The sequence below is a fragment of the Notothenia coriiceps genome, unplaced genomic scaffold (assembly GCF_000735185.1).
Source record: "Notothenia coriiceps isolate Sejong01 unplaced genomic scaffold, NC01 NC01_scaffold00000339, whole genome shotgun sequence".
In the NCBI taxonomy this organism is placed as follows: domain Eukaryota; kingdom Metazoa; phylum Chordata; class Actinopteri; order Perciformes; family Nototheniidae; genus Notothenia; species Notothenia coriiceps.
The window spans coordinates 292,931-310,412 of record NW_011333040.1 but is presented as its reverse complement, the minus strand read 5'-3'; the positions used below and the strand labels follow the sequence as shown (position 1 = coordinate 310,412).

At 40.8% G+C, this 17,482-nt stretch overlaps 1 long non-coding RNA gene across 2 annotated transcripts in view; it reads right to left on the bottom strand.

The window, feature by feature from the left end:
* The window catches only part of LOC104941935 (uncharacterized), a 56,493-nt gene extending 39,011 nt beyond the window's left edge, over positions 1-17,482 (bottom strand). The window contains exon 1 of one of the 2 annotated variants that reach the window (XR_797952.1): positions 17,399-17,482. This is a non-coding gene — a long non-coding RNA (uncharacterized lncRNA). Of the gene's footprint in view, positions 1-17,172; positions 17,259-17,398 lie in introns of those variants that run through there. The other variant, XR_797953.1, reaches the window with a different exon arrangement.

Here is a 17,482-nt window from a genome sequence, read left to right as displayed (position 1 = left end):
GTGTAGATTATTTAATGGTTTTTGCCCCTTTTTTTTATTTGAATTTGTCATTTTAAGCCGCTTTTTTTGTTTAATCTGAGTAATGTAATGCGTGATTGTTAACCAAGAGGAGCTTTGATTCTCATTTATATTTCAAGAAATACATTTTCAGCAGGTCATATTTTATTTCTTATTGACAAAAGCATCACATCTTTTTATTTTCCTGTAATATATCAACATTTTTTAAACTTGCAGACACAGACATTTGATTTATGTTCTCTGAAAACATGCACTAGTCTGTCAAATTGTCAGTACATAAATTAACATTTCTTTATATTTTTCTAAACCTGCACCATTGCCCTAAGGATTAACTGACATATTAACTAGTCATAATATAATTCCCATTGCATGTTTTGCCGTTGATATCTACATTCTATATCTACATATCTACAAGTCTTTAAATATATTACTAAAGCACTGCGCGTGTGCCAAAACGATGCATGACAACATGCTGATTCTGCCTTTATATATAGCATATCAAGTTTCTGCAAAAACAAATTGAGTAAAGCAGACACCAACTATCACTTTTCTCTCCACCCGTGTGTGTGTGTGTGTGTGTGTGTGTGTGTGTGTGTGTGTGTGTGTGTGTGTGTGTGTGTGTGTGTGTGTGTGTGTGTGTGTGTGTGTGTGTTTGCAGACAGTGTGAGCGTGGTGTGTGAAGTCTTAGTCGTGGATTACAGGCCTCACAGATAGGCTTGTATCCAGACTGCTGTCTGACATGAGTTGATGGGATTACAGGAGGCGGTGTCTATCCTGCACCCCCCTCCGCATCCCTCTATGGGTGGAGGACACACTAGGTAGAACTGGGGGTCACTGCATGTGTGTCTGTGTGTGTGTGTGTGTGTGTGTGTGTGTGTGTGTGTGTGTGTGTGTGTGTGTGTGTGTGTGTGTGTGTGTGTGTGTGTGTGTGTGTGTGTGTATTTGAGCTTTATCATTACAGGCTGATTCTGACACTTATTTCGCTTTTATTTTTTATTTTTATTTATTTATTTATCTATGCGCACAATGTACAACATTTTACTATATTTACTGTTGAGTCAAAATAAATGGAAAAAAAGTGTTATTTTATCATTTGCAGCTTTTGAACCCGAATTATGACACGGGGCAAAAAATTCTCTATTTAAGTAACACTCAATTCTTTATTCAGGATTATCATTTAAGATGTATTAGAGCTTCTTAAAACTGTTTATTAAAGTTGAACCAATTATTCAAATTATCAATGATCGACAGAACATTTGGTGAATTTGGAGAATTGGCAGTTGTCAGTCAAACAAGAATGTTTGCTGTTTCCAGCATTTTAAATATGGAAATGTACTGCCTCAGTATGTCCTATACAATTAAATATAAATATATACAGGCTTTTCTGTGTCCGGAAAATATATTTGAAGACTGCACCTTGGATTGGCTTTTTTCCACTATTTGACATTTTATTGTCTATATGTAGATTTCATAAAAAAAATAAAACACATTGGCTTTGTTCCAAAGTTTTACGTAGCTGCAGCCTTATTGCTGTCTGGTGTATTTATAGCCCCTGTATTTTTTTTATTTAATGTGTTGATATGGAAGCACTGTGAAGGAGCACAAAACATTCATAAGAAAAAACATACAAAGGTTTTCTTTAAAAGAAAGAAAAAGTACATTGTGTGTACTTCCTCTCTGATAAGATGAGCCCCATTTTGCATTTGCCACTCTTACTGTCACAGGGACATTCACCCACTACTAATCCTCAACGTAGTGTAGTCAGTCATTTTGTCAAATCATTGATAACATTATCTATTGATACTATCCGGATAATTTCATAATCTAAACCATTGCTCGTATCCACGCAGAAACAGAGCGCAAGGATGTGGATGCAAGTCCACTTGAGCTGATTAGTGTGTGAAGTGCGCTTGTTAGGCATACTGTGAAGTGTGCTTGTTATATATCCAGCCCTCACGCTTGATTACTGCTGGCGCTTTACCACTGACGGCTGTGTGCAGACACTGCTGGGATCTGATGTGTCCGGTGACTAATGGAAATATTAGGAGCTCCTGTTTTAAAAACAAGAAATGCCAAGGAAAATTGTTTGAAATTAAATCACACGTATCGACTCTTCGAATTGCCCTAATAACAGTAAATTAAAATGTCATTCAGTACATATTCTTCTAAAAGAAATCTACATTTAACTGTATTCTTTTTTGCCTTTTATTCTCTTTTCCTCACCCTCCTTTGACAAAGCCTAAGTAGTGCCAGTTGAATATGTTATTCCATATGCTGTATGAGTGGATATGCTGCTCCATAATGCATGCATCTCAACAAGAATCCCTCAGTAATCGTGCGACTGAATCTAATATGGGTTTGAAATACAATGTGAATATTTTTTTGGGGGGAGGGGGTGAAATACCCTGCTGTGATTCTCCATCTGTCCCGTTTAGTATTGGAATGGACCATCCTCCTTTACCATGCAGGCCCGGAGTAAGCTTCACTTTAAAGGATCAATTCTTTTATTATTGAAGTCGGTCTCGGTAGTGCCAGCTAATACATTCTGCATTGATCTCTCCAACCCACCCCAAAACCTTTATTGCCATTCCTTCCAGCGAGGCTCACATTTAAAAAGATATCTTCGGCAGAATAAAGATTTTACAAAGTGACTGGAGGACAAATAAGCCTATAAATAGGCTATTCACATCTTAGTGGGAAGAAAAAGAAAGGGGGGAGAATGAGGAGTCGGAGTTGCCAGCAGGCATTTTGAATATCATTACCAGCTTTGCGGGGAGAAATTGAAATCACAAGCATAAGGAAAGTACCTGGTAATTAAAAGTGTCTCGCTGCGCCAAGGCTTTGATACCTGCTCAGGAAAGTATATGCCTGTGTTTTAGCCTGGACGTAGATACAGTGGCTGCACACATTTCGATGAGGTTTGACATAAAGCAGAGGATGTAAGAGTGTGTTTTGCTTCTTCATTCCCCCCCGCTCTGTCTGGAGGATGTCTGTTGATGACAAGCTGAACAGTGTGTGTGTGTGTGTTTGTGTGTGTGTGTGTGTGTGTGTGTGTGTGTGTGTGTGTGTGTGTGTGTGTGTGTGTGTGTGTGTGTGTATTGCTGTGGGTTGGGACTCTATTACTATGCACATTCCTCTGACTAGCCCTGTTTAGTCTCCAGTCCAGATGATGTTTGCCATGAGTGCTCAGGCTGAGTAGGAGTAATGTGTGTTTAAATTCGTTAATCATTTGCCACTTTCTCAAAACATTAGCATGCTTTATTAATTGGAATTCATTCTAACACTGCCAGAGAAGAAAAACACATGCTCGTTTTGTGTTTTAAGCTAACGTGTGACTAACGTGTGTTAGCTTTCTGGCCTATGGAGCAGCCTCAGACACTTTGATGTGGCTGTATCAAAATCAAACCCTAAAGCATGCGTGCCAGACCCTTATTGAACAAATTTGCGCCAGTGAAGCCAGCAGTTGAGGACATTAATGATCTGGACCCGGTGGGGTCTGCTGCTCCGCGCCCACAGGCTAACCGCTCGATCCCCAATCAATAGCTTTTTATTAAAATTGTTTGCGAGGCAACACAAATCCATATTGTTTTGCCTCGGACAGGGGCGCCCATGTGAAATATGTTGGACATATTTATATATTTCTTTCCAGATGAATGCGGAAAATGATTGGTTGATATGCATGAGGAAAAAAACAGAGGGGCAGTGGTTTAGCATTATTGGAATATCCATTTCAGCATTGATTTTTATAAGAGATGCATTTGTGATCATCTTATTTTCTCTTCCCTCAATAGGGTTGAATTACATATCATATTATCCCTGGTATTAAGGCAAAATTAATAACACAAGTAATTATAATACTTATGTCTAATGATATGCTACGAGGGCCCTATTGATTCAGTGGAGATGCATCTCGGGGAAATGGCTTGGAGCTTTGCCTGACGACAGGCGCTGCCAGTGTGCTCAGCTCTGCCTGTGTGTGTGTGTGGGGGGGGAATCAGATCAACAGCAGAACACGAGCCTCAATCCACGTTCTGTGTCATTTTATATTAAAAAATTCAATCTGTGGACAATGATTAAGCTTTGTTACCTTATCTGCTTTCACCTGTTTCATCATAAAGTGTCTCAAATGTAACCCTCTGGCGCTAGTTAGTCCAGGCACTGATTGTATCTGAAGTTTAAATGTAGTTAACAGTATGTCCCTCCTGCTTTCTTTCTGAAGTCTTTTTAAATCATATGAAGATTAACTTGAAGGACAGCCCTGGATTTATAATAAAAAAATGTAATGACAGAATATAAAGCTGAGAATTATCAATTCATTTAAGAAGACCTTTTTTTCCGGCTTTTATTAGATGACTTTGATGAATACACCAACGCAGTCATATTTTTTATTATGCGTAGTATTGCTATTGGTAAGTGGTTGACTTTTATACATAAAACTCTAAATAAGTAGGTAGAAATGTAAAGCCTATATGACGTTTCTTTTTCAGACGTCCCCATGATTACAGAATTGGGCCAAAATGTTAAACTTAAAATCTTGGCCTTTATCACCTTGAAATTGACCAAATTAACTACTTTTGGTGGATTAAGGTTATTTTAGTGTTTTCAATTTGTTCCCATCTACTTTATCAGATTTCAGAAATGCATTGCTGCATATGCATCTTAACTGGACATCAATTCAGGCATGGACATCCAATGTAGCGGGTTGCAGTCATTGATGTATGTTTCTGTTGTTTTATACTATTCTTAAGCTGCCGTTTTGGTGATTTATCTCATAAAATAGATTTCAACGACAGTAAGCTAAATGAAAATATGGTTAAAAGAAAATGCTGATGTGTATGAAAGATTGAGGAGTAAAAGTGAACACTGTTAATCCTCTGAAGTTTTCCAAATTCACCCCATGATGCTTCATAGACAGGCAATAGAAAACACACATTGTGATGGTGCAGGTGATAAAGAAGTGTGACATTCTTACCTGTGTTGTGAATTCAAGGCATTTTAAATGTTCCTCGAATATTGCACACTTTCCAAGATTTTATTCATCTTGGCATCCTCATGTTGTGTATTCCGACATTTAATATCGAGATAGAACCATTAGAATGAGTTGTCAAACATCTTATTGCCTTTGAGGTGAGAGGACAGTGAGGTGCAGTTCCAAACACCCACCAAAAGAGGGCAACATGATGTCAGAATTGTCCCCCCACCACCACCACCACTACCACTGCCTCCTTCAGCCAGTGAATGGGGAAGAGGGTGGTGAAGGGTGTGCAAGAGGAGGGGAGGGGGGGGATTGTAGGTGCTGGGTTAAACGTGTAAGTAATAATAATTTACATTTACGCCTGGAACGGCTTCCCCTGCGCTGTCAGTCTGCCGTTCAAAGCTCTCCTCGCAACAAAGCCCGCCGTCTTGTCACGCGGGCGGCAGATAGTGCGGCAGAGTGGATGAAGTTCTTCACAGTCAAGGTGTCATTATGGAAGACCTTGCCACGGTGCGGCTTCGAAAAACAAAAGGCTGGTGGTGGTGGTGGGGCAATGGGAGTAGTAAGGGGGAAATTAAATATGCCACTCTCCCTTCTTTCACTCATCGGAAGTGGGTGCTCCGGACCCCGAAACGTGGCTTTGGGCCTCCGCCAAGGACGATCACATGCACTTCAGCTTTAGGGGCTGATTTTTTATTTCAGTTTGACAGATTTCCTCACTTGGTGACCATTTGTTTTAGCCTCCTTTGATGAGTTGTGGCTGACGCTTACTGAATCGTCACCAAAGAGTAACAGTGAAACCATTGACTTTAATTAAACGTATTATGTCAACACATTTCACAAAACTGTATTCAGTAGTTGAAAGCAATAATATCACGTTTAAATTAAGCTCAACTTAATATTATTGATTTCAACTAACCTAATACAGTTATAATGAATGTAATGTGAAATTTGCTGACATTTAATTAAAGTAAATGTTTCAGTTGTTCATTGTAGTAGGCCGTAACAGGTCACATGATACCTTTTGCCATCCCTTGTTTTTCGGTTTGTAAAAATCAGCCCATTTGTCTAAGATGTGACAGCATTGATGATAGGATGACAGATGTCTTCCCAGCCCAGCCCTCTGTGCCAACAGCTACCCACCCCTTGCCCTCCTCCCGTGACACACGCTGAAACCGTTTGCCCCTGGTTGGCTGGGGGTAGACCGCGGAGCACAGCTGCATTGCTCCAGTATGCCTATGCCCTTAACCCAACCCCCCCCCCTTCTAGAACCCTCCCTCCCCGGGCCCTCCTTGGCACAGCGCTGGCTCTTTGTTCCCTGCCAGGTCGGCTGCAGGAGGGTCAGCTGTTGTTCCTGCTCTGGTCAGTAGAGGACGCCGGGCCCTGCATGGCATCAGGGGCAGGGGGCCTCGAGGAGAAGCCTAAGTGGTGACAAGAACTGGATTAAAAGCAGCTGCTTATATCTAACATTAGTATTTCTTAGCGGTATTAATGGGCACAAGGCCTAATTGCATGTGTTGTAATTGGTTTCACATGCATACACAGCAGTAATGCATAATACTGAAGCACTGCGTTTAGGACAATTCACTTACAGTATGTTGGACATGCTGTACAATTAGACTTGTGGAATTCAGCAGAAAATGTGTACAAGAGCTGAAACAACCTGCTCAATAATCAATTAGTTGATAGACAGACAATTAATCATAAATATTATTATAATAAATTCATGATTAAAGCCATTTCTGTAGATCAGGCTAAATAAGTTTAAAGAAATCATGTTGGACTGTTGAAATTACTGACAATTGTTACTATTGTTAAAATCCATTGATTGAGAAAATCATAAAAATTATTTGCAGCTCTAACAAGTAACATGTAATGTATATCATTTTCATCCTGTGTTTTTAAAGTTCTTGGAGTGCAGGGCTCAATCATTTACCATTATGGGTCTTTGGACTTTTGCCCTAATAAATCATGCACTTTGAAGACTTTTAGCTTAGGAAATTGTGATGGGCATTTTTCATTATTTATACATTTTTTTGGACCAACATTTCATAAATAAATCAGGAAACAAATCGAGAGCAGTGCTGAAACATTAAGCATTTAACCCTCGCCGTTTGTGCTATTTATCGCTATGGAAAACAAAATGAACTTGCATTACCGTGCCACACTCTCTTCCTGTCACACACTCTGCATCTTCTCCTGTAATATTCTTTTACCCCACGCACATTACAGAGGCAACAGCAGGTGCGTTTAGGCTGACTGTATGTAAAACAAACTCTTCCTTATTGTACGAACACTGGAAACAAACAAACTCATTAGAAATACACATCCTGCTCCCTTTTTTTGTTCTTTGTGATATTTTATCTAGGCTAATGTGGTATGGATATTCCGCGCAGACTTCTGCTGAAGCCGTCATTTCGCTTCCCCAACTTACACTGTGTGTGTGTGCATTTATTATTATTGCCTTTTTCGCTTCTTGCCGGGTTTTTGTAGAACATTTAGCTAATTGATTATCACATGCCTTGGCCTTATCAGCAAACCGTTATTTTGTAAATGAATATTCAAGAGAGATTTCTCCCTCTCGTTGTCTTTGTAGTACATTATTTGTGGACAAAATATGCAAACGTAGAGAAAGGCAGCTTGCTTTTCTGCCTCACTGCCTAATTACATTTTGCGCTTGCACCTATACAGAGACACGGCCGTGTATTTATAGCGGAGGAGAATGAATTCACACACTCCCCCGGCTGCAATCGTATGCCAGGCATCTGCTTATGAAGTGGCTCTTTCTCCGGGATAGATCTGCAAATGCTCTCCCCCCTACATTCTACAAGAGGAAGAATTGGGAGAAAAGAACAGAAAGATGCTTAATCGTTCCTGTCTGTTTCATGCCCCCCACAACCCCCTCAAAAAAAAAAGAAACACCGCCTGGCTCATCTTCCGTGTGATCAATTTGACTTGTTTATGTTTATGCGCCGTCTTACTTGTCGCCATCTTTGTGAGGAGCCTTGTCGTAGAGGGAGAGGAAATGGATGTCGGAGAGGAAGGAGGGAAGAGAAAAAAGGAGGGAAGGATGGACTGACAGGTGGAAAAAAGGCGGGATGGTGGGAGATCAGAGAGTGAGGGATGGAGTGACAGAGGGGATTTGACAGACAGAAAGCAAAGGGAGAGGATGTGGTTTATCTGCGACATCCCTTGTCATCATATATGTAGATGCCTTTTGAAGTTGTGTTGCCGTGCCGGGTAATGTACTGTGCACGCGCACACTAGATAAAAAAGAAAGCACCTTACTGCACCCGGTTAGGCTGCGGCGGCTAATCGTTCTTGGCAGAACATACTCCGCTTTAATTTTAGCCATAATGACGACGAGAGGGGCGAAATGATACTTTAAAGAGCAGAGGAGAGTGGAGGCAAAAAAAAAGAAGGGAATGAAAAGAGTAAAAAAGGACGGAGGAGAGAGGGAGTGAGAGAAGCTGTGAAGGTGATTAGTTGTACTGGTGGATCTTGGCGGTGGAGGAGGTTGGAACACTAATCCTTGCTTTGGTTGGAGACATTTTCGCGCAGTAGGTCCCTTCTTACCGCCCCCCTCTCAATTTTAAGCCCCGTGTCAAGCTCAAGCCCTTCTTTTCCAGCGCTCACTTGCTCTCATTTCCTCTGCCTTCTGGCAAGCCCTGCTATTTATATGAGGAAAAAAATCATTTTTCTTTCTCTCTCTCTCTCCCCTCTCTTTCTCCTTTTAATTCTTTCCTGGCGTATTTGATTTTCTGCCCTGCTTAGAGAAGGTGCCCAGATGAGTGGCAGCCAGCCAGCCAGGGCCTCGTCTCCATCTCCTCCCTCTTCCTCGCTCTCCTCCTCTTCCTCATCCTCCCTCACATGTAGCTTTTAACAGGGCTCGCCGTCAGCAGACAAACACACGTCAAATTTACATTGAATAACAGTAGCTGTATACTGATGACTAGCTCGCGTTCGAAAGCATTCCTTCCGTTTTGCATAACCAGTGTAGCAATGTGAATTGGCCCCCTGCCCAGACAATAAGCCATAGATTTTACAGTATGACATCATTTATACAGTGCATTATTTGATTGTTTTGGCTGGTTTCTAATTTGATGGATCTCAGTGTTGTCTCCTAAAATCATCAGCATCTCTTTTCTGCTTAATCCGTTCCGATGAAAAAGGAGGGAGCGCGCTGCTGAAAGCTGTATTACAACAGTAGCGTCAAATACACGTATTGAGTTAATCGGGAACAAAAATTGCATATATTGTAGCTTTAGATTGCCCGGCTGCATTTAAAGAAAACTACACTTTCCACATTTACATTCATGCCAAACACTTGCGGGCCTGTCAGTGCTCGAGGCCAGATATCATCCAAACTGCCATTGATTTGTTTGTCCTTTGGCCCTTTTCCATGGTTTGGGAAATGAATCATGGCTTCTTCGTTGTTGTGTGTGTTGTTCGTCTTGGCATCATCTGTTTAATCCATACACTCCTTGTTTTCCATAAATAACAGGGCAGAACTCGGCTTGGACGGGCTTGTAACGCTGAGTGCTTTTGTTCCTCGTAAGGAGGACAGCGGTGCTCGAGGTGCTTCACGCACACAAACTCATCCTTAACGGCGCTTTTAGAGGTACATTCAATTTGGAAAGCACCTTAAAGATACACTTCCATTTCTGGGGACTACACGTTCGAATTGCATGCAGTGACCAAGGAACACGTAGACATTTCGGAGCATGCTCATCAACCGAGGGATAACGCTTTTTATACAGGTTCAAGTTACGCTGGGTTAGGGTTACACTGTATCAATAACCTTCTGCCCCTCTCTGTTTCAAGCTCTTTTTCGCCATCTTTCCACTGAATTGTGGGCAAAATTAATTTCCCCGACCTTTGCATGGCCCGGACCGCATGGGGTCAAATTCCAACGTTCATTATGAAGCTGTTTTATTTCACCATAAAATATGTGCAATGGGATAACGAGAGCTTGGGGATTCTAAGTATAGATTTTTATGTCATGATCCTCGGAAAAGAAAAAAGAAGAAAATAATTAAAAGGAGAATAAACAGCCACCTGATCAGATGGGGGATTGAAACAGGAACTTAAAAAAATGACTGAAGTGCTTGTGTATTTATAATGCTAGTGTGGGGGGATGAAAGATGCAACATATGGAGTTCATGTGATAGTTATTTTCTGTACGTGCTTGAATGTAAATGCAGATACGGTTTACATGCACAATATCTTTTTCTCAAATCACATTAGCTGCAGGCTTCAAGGCTATTTGAGAAGCAGGACTTTAATGGTTCCTTCTTTAATATCTTTTTAATTTTGAGCTAGCTGCTATACATCAACCTCAAACTTAAATTGTTCCTCTTGAGGGAGGGGGTTGGAGCATTGTATGCATTTTCTAGAGGTTGGTTCATACAGTAATGCACACCAAGTCGATTGTGTGCCAGGTGTGTGCCATGGACGTAAATACTGTGTAAGCATGATAATTGTGCCACTTAGCAAGCCCAAGCTGTGTGGGTTTACCTCCAAATAACCTTCCCCAGCCATGGAACCTGTGGCCAACAGCTGCCAGTACTAGGACTAGCACTGGCGTAGGTGGGGAGACCTAAATGTTTTGAACAAAAAGCGCAAATTGGATATTTTGGTATATGTGTACATATGTTTCTATGATGCAAAGATGCTCCTAAGGCAGAATAATGTTATTGCTAAACCTCCGTGGTCTACCTGTGGAGGAAGAACTAGACAATTAGTTAAACACTTGAGTGGCCAATGAGAAACCAAAAATGTGACACATTTTTCTTTGATGCTATATATGCTAGCTTTGCCAACTGAAACTTGGTTGTCTGGACTTGCTAGCTAGCTAGCGTGGAATATGAGTCTTTGGAGCTTAATCTTGACATGCCAGTCATGCCAATAAATACCTATTGTTCCGAAGGCCAATTGCTCAGAAAAATCATTCTTTCTCTTCCTACCTTACCAGGCGAAGGCATGACCTGTCCTACTCTGCCTCTGATATTCTTACCAAAACCTTTCTCATAACCAAAACTTACCTCAAAGTTAATACTAGACAATACCAGGCAGAATGTGTTATGTAGAAGTAAATCATGAACGTTTGATGATGGCTATTGTTTCAGGAATTGGGATTAGGAATATAACATGAGGAGATGCAGATAAATGTGCACATACACAGTTTGTTGGAAAAGATTAATGAGACTTCAGTCTGAGCTGGGGAATATCCATACATTAGTAAAATATGAAAAAGATAACTAAAAGGGAGGGTGTTGGATATGTTATGTAAGTTTGTTTGGTTCAAGTGTTTTTGAACAAAAAGAAAAGTGTGTGTTTTAGAAACAGTGAGCCTAAACGCACATTCTGCCTGGATAAAGGAATATTATAAAAATGCAGTATTGTATGTATTTCAATTAAAACTTTTTATGACGTTCTGGCCTTTGAGTAATTTTCCCATAAATAAGAACAATGTGCTGTACAAAGTATAACAACATTCGGTTGCTGCACAGTGTTTCCCACAGAATTTGATTCTATTTGTGGGGGCACCGCACCGCACCCCCCCGGCAAGAAAAGCCAAAGGCCAAAGGCCCCTTAACCTATTCGGGTGGTCCATGCATCCACCCCCCCTCAAATAAGATAATACATGCGAGTTCATGGCTACTGTAGACAACGATCTTGTTGCTCTGTGTTGCGTTGTTAATGAGTGAAACACACCAGAGTTGAGGATCTGTGGGGTTTATTCTCCCAAAAATATCATTTACAATTTACAATTCAGGCATTTAGCAGACGCCTTATTCCAAAGCGACTTACAATGATCAAAAATGTTACATTTGTCTCAGTGGACTTCAACCAGTTCTGTACAGAATATCAGTATGACAGGATACGACACCCTCTGATCCTTAGACCCCCACATCGTACAAGGAAAGACACTTCCAGAGAAAAACCCACACACTTTAAACAAAGGGAAAATGGGAGAAACTCAGGGAGAGCAACAGCAAGCGAGAGGATCTCCCTCTCCCGGACGGACAGACGTGCAATAGATGCGTGTGTAAATTGAAAAGATACACCACCTGCAAGACAGCATCTTTTAGCAGACGCCTATTCCAAAGCGATTTACAAACTGACCAATTTACAAGGACATTCTCCCTGGAGTAACCGACGGGTTACAGTGGCCTTACTCAAGGGCACACTAGTAGTGGTGTTCCAGCAGGATCTGAAACTCGCCAACCTCATCCGATCCATCAGCCACTTCACTATCCATTAGACTAACCAAAAATAAATAAAATAATGATAATTTTTTTTTTATGAGATCCATTTGGGTGGCGCGGACGTATTATTGTGGCGCGGCCCGCAAAAAATNTGAGATTAACAAGAAGGACTCACAGGAACTCAGATGCACGATTCGGTTGTGACTTCAAAAATATAATCTTTTACTTTGAAAAGTCTTCTGTAAAATAAAATATATTTTTGAAGTCACAACCGAATCGTGCATCTGAGTTCCTGTGAGTCCTTCTTGTTAATCTCATCTTGAACCCAAAGTTGTGTTAGAGCAAACATTTGTTCGTAATAAACCTATTTCCAATTTATGTAAGCCAACCATTTTGCTACAATATTGCGATGTTATTAGAAGGATAGCAAATTAATATCCCATTAACCCTAACCCTAGCATGGCAGCCAACTGCTCATAACCGACTCCTAAATTCCAATTCTGCTAACACAACATTAAGTATGTAGTATCTAATCCTGATTGAAACAGAAGGGATAGTAGGCTACTGTAATGTTTCCTCCTGACAACATTAGTTTATGTTTTATCCAATCATCACACTAATCTGGCCTGGTTCCGCTGTTCTTTCAATCTCTTCCCTACCTGCTACCAACCAGAAGAGGGGCAGTTTGTAAAGGCATACAGTAGTTACTTATTTTCTTAAGATATACAGGACTGGTTGGATCTTTAAAGGGGCCCTAATATGATAATTTTCAGGTTTCATATTTGCATTTTGCTCCTCTACTGTGACATTTTTACATTATTTAATGTTCTACTACCTTTACTGCAACACCTCTTTTTACCGTCTGTCTGAAACCAGAGCCCAGTCTGCTCTCGTTGGTTAGCTGGCCTGATCTGTTGTTATTGGTCACCGCTCACAGATGTGTCCGAAATGTCCCGCCCCTTAGCCTATCATGTAAAAACTCCCTCTGGAGGGAATTTAGGGATTTAAGCTTTTGCAGACCATTTCCATGCACACAAACCTTTATAGCACACTACTAGAAAGGGAAATCTCTGAAAAGCATAATAGGGTCTCTTTAAATCATCAACCTCATAAATGTGAAAACATGTTTTAGGACCACTGTACAGAGTATGCAAGTGTCAGGGATTTGCCTCAGACATATTGGTGTACATAATTCCATTTTATTGCTGTCACTCATTCTCCGGCAACCTTGCTTCGAATAAGTAATTAAAGTTTGCCAATTACATGCCCTCCCTACTTAGACTACCAAGCAAGAAATCAGAGCCTGCCATTTGTATTGAACGTGACAATAGATAAGGCAAAGCTGTATATAACCAACACAGTCTCACCCTGATCGTCCAATAGCAACGCTTGGTCAGGGTCCTTTGGCGTGCAGTTGTGATGCGCCGAGTGTCCTTCAGCTCCATAAACGGACGCAAAGAGCTTTCAAGTGATTGCAATGTATTCCCATCGGTGGCGGTATTTGACGCTTAGGGAAGCACCGCATCGGTCCATGTCGGCGGCAGTTAAAGGCAATGTGAGCGTCCATTCCCATTGGATAACGGAGGATTTTACACCCGGAAGTAAGTATTCTCTTTTCTGTCGATTCATTTTACAGTGATATCTGCACTACTCATCAACTTAAACACACCAGATTATCCTTGTTAATTACACAACATTGATAAGTTTAAATTGTGTACAATGCTTTTGTATTTTCCCCTTTCGATTCGGAGAAACAAATATTTTTTCTGAGTTTAGGATGGCAGAAGACACTACACTACCCATAATCCTCAGCCAGGGATGTGACCTCAGCTGTCATTTGGGACTACACCATTTCTTTGCTTGACAAACCCTGTGATTAGTCCTCAAGCTCTGTGATTGGATGTTGGAGTGGTAGTGGGCGAAGTTTATGCCCAGCGTCAAAAAGCACTTTGAAATGGAATGAAACCCATCGATGGCACACTATCCAAAACAGGACTCGAACGTGTCGTGCCCGTGCCTGTGTAGTGTCTTCTGCAATCCTAAACTCCGAAAAAATACTTGTTTCTCAGAATCGAAGGGGAACAATACAAAAGCATTGTACACAATTTAAACCAATCAATGTTGTGTAATTAACAAAGATAATATATATATAATAAAGACAATACTTACTTCCGGGTGTAAAATCCTCCGTTATCCAATGGGAATGGACGCTCACATTGCCTTTAACTGCCGCCGACATGGACCGATGCGGTGCTTCCCGGAGCGTCAAATACCGCCGCCGATGGGAATACATTGCAATCACTTGAAAGCTCTTTGCGTCCGTTTATGAAGCTGAAGGAGACTCGGCTCTTCACAACTGCACGCCAAAGGACCCTGACCAAGCGTCGCTATTGGACGATCAGGGTGAGACTGTGTTAATATAACACATCCATAACATCCAGAGCTCTTGTTAATTAATTAATTAACATTTTGCATAACATTCAACTAATCTATTCGATTAGAAAAAGCTAAGGTGGCAGTTATTAAAAATTCTAGCCAGAAGTGAAATAATTGCCAAGAATAATTTATAGGCGCTTAAAGCACAGGTCAGGTTTAAGGAGGAAATTGTCGTGTTGAAATGCTCCTGTGTGCCACCTGAGCCCTGCAAAGAAAAACAGACGTACGTGGCAAGAATTGGCTCAGTTTCCTATCCACAGTAATAATGTTATGAAACACATCTGTCTGATGTTAAGCTTAGCATAGAATCCCACTGTGTCACTGCAAGGTCTACTTCTTCATCATCAGTTGTTTTCTTACCATAAATAAAGGATAATATTTAATTTCCGACTCAGAAACTACTTTAAATATCATTAAGTGCACTCTAATTAAAATTATCTGGACTAGGAGAAACCCCAGGGACAGGCACTAAATCAATTAGCTGGCCTTGACTTATTTTCACACATCACATCTTAAGACAAGTGAGTTGCGTATAATTGACTCTGGGGACACATCCAGACACACATGCCAAGACGGAGTCTAACATGTACAAAAGCTAAACAGTCAAAGTCAGAAAAACACTTTTGAACAGCACAACTGTGCATTCCTAGTTCTTCAGCCGTAAGCCAAACATTCAGATCTCACAGGGACGCTGAAGAGATGTTTCTACCCACAGGGCGCACTTGATCCCTCCCATCAAACAAGCGTTTGTTCATTGGAGAGGGGGAAAGTCAAATAGTTTCACATATTTTTAGCTCTGAGGACTACATAAAGGTGAGCTGTAACGGCAGTTTTCAATGAAAGTCGCACATTGGGGGATTTTTGTCTATATTTGCTCCAAGTAATGTGCGCCTTGGATTAGATATAATCATGCCCAATAAAAGAATACTTCAAAATATGACGACTTTATGTGCTGATTTTAACACTGCAAAGTACTCTTAGGGTTTTTTTCTAACCAATGTTTTACCTTTCAACCCTCACTCATGCAGTTCACAATGAAAAGGGGGGCAGATTTACCTCTCAAAAATCGTTATTAATGAAATAATGGTTGCTTAATTTCAGAAAGCCGACTTTTTTTACAAAGCTGTGGACTGAAAATGTCATTTGCTGGCCGGCAGACATTATTATCTCGCTAGTTAGCGAGCTCCATGAACTTTACATGTTTATTGCTGACTAACTTCAATATTACAATCCAGTAATGCTAATTATCGATCCTAATTATTTGATGGCTACATACATGATTTCATTCTAAAAGACAAACGCTAATGCTTACCTAGACAAGCCAAAAAGTCATTCTCACCGGTTGATAGAAGACATTGAAGTAGTTGCAGGCTCTTGTACTACAGAGCTATTGAGTCCTAGAAAGATAAGTATGAAGATTTTGGTTTCCAGCTTATATACCTGGACTAGCCAGACAGAGATGGATTGATGCTTTCATGTTTGTATTTTCAAACAGTAGCTATGCCTCTATTTAACATTTTAGAGAAAATTGTTCGGTTGAAGGCTAACCATGTTTCCTTATCTCAGGTAATGTTGGCTTTGGTTGCTGTAATATAAACGTTCCTAAAGACAAAGCTTACACTGATATGGAGCTATTTCAGGGTCATAAGCTTTGATCATTCAAAAAAATACAATTTAAGTCCAAGTTTTCATCCTGAACTTTGAAAAATACAATGTTGTATTCAAAACAAAACAAATATTTGAAATAATTTTTCAGGTTGAATATTATTTTGATTCAGTTCAGCAATTTTTTTAAATAAAATATTTATTTTCATATTTCACTTTTATACATATTTTGATATTTGAATACTTTTTTCAGTTTCAGATTTTACGTTTTCAGATTCCAAACAATTATTTTTTCAGTTTCAAATCTTTTTTTTTTTCAGGTTTCAATCTTTTTTTCGCCTTCAGATCGTTTTTCACTTTCAGATCTTTTTTTTTCCTTTTCAGACTTTTGACCCTGATATTGCTTCGGGGGGAGGGGCTTGCCAAAGAGTAGTTTGGCTCACTGAGTGACAGGCCCATGGATGTATAATAAGAACTGGATACAGCGTGGGAGGCGGGGCGTCATTCATTCCTATGAGAGTTGCTCATTAGCGCATGATGATAAAATGGCCCAACTTTCGAGAGAGCGAAACGTCACAGATTACCCGGCATGCCTGAGAAGTACCTGTATGTGCGCTCATAGCGCATGCGCAACTTTAACCATGCCCCCAAAATGCTCGTTCACANGAGAGAGAGAGAGAGAGAGAGAGAGAGAGAGAGAGAGAGAGAGAGAGAGAGAGAGAGGCAGAGACACAGGGTGCAGGACCCACACGGTGTAGTTCCAGCCAATTGCATTCCAGAGAAGTGACCATGGCCATTGATAAACAAAGCACCATAGATCATTCCTCCCCCAGACGGAGCTCCGGTGCTGGAGGCAGCGGAAGGCAGAGTGGTCAGAGTGAGACAGAAAGAGAAGCAGACAGAGACAGAAGACCACAGAGAGCTCACCGCTTATATGCCCCTCTGCTATCCTCTGATGCTACATTTTGACGCCCTTTTTGCAACTGGAAAATGCCATTAAAGCCGGCTGTGCAGATTACATCACTGCATGACAAGAGAAAGGCAGCGAGAGAAAAAGAGGGAGGGATCCTTCTCTCACTGTGCCGATGCAAAGCAACACATACTGCCTTAAATTGTTTCCTTTAACAGAACAAAAAAGGTATTCAACACTTACCCAGATTCATTTGCATCACAACAGAAACCTCAGATATTCCTCCCAAACAGATGTGGAGCAGTGAGGTTCCCCTCTTTTGTTTGT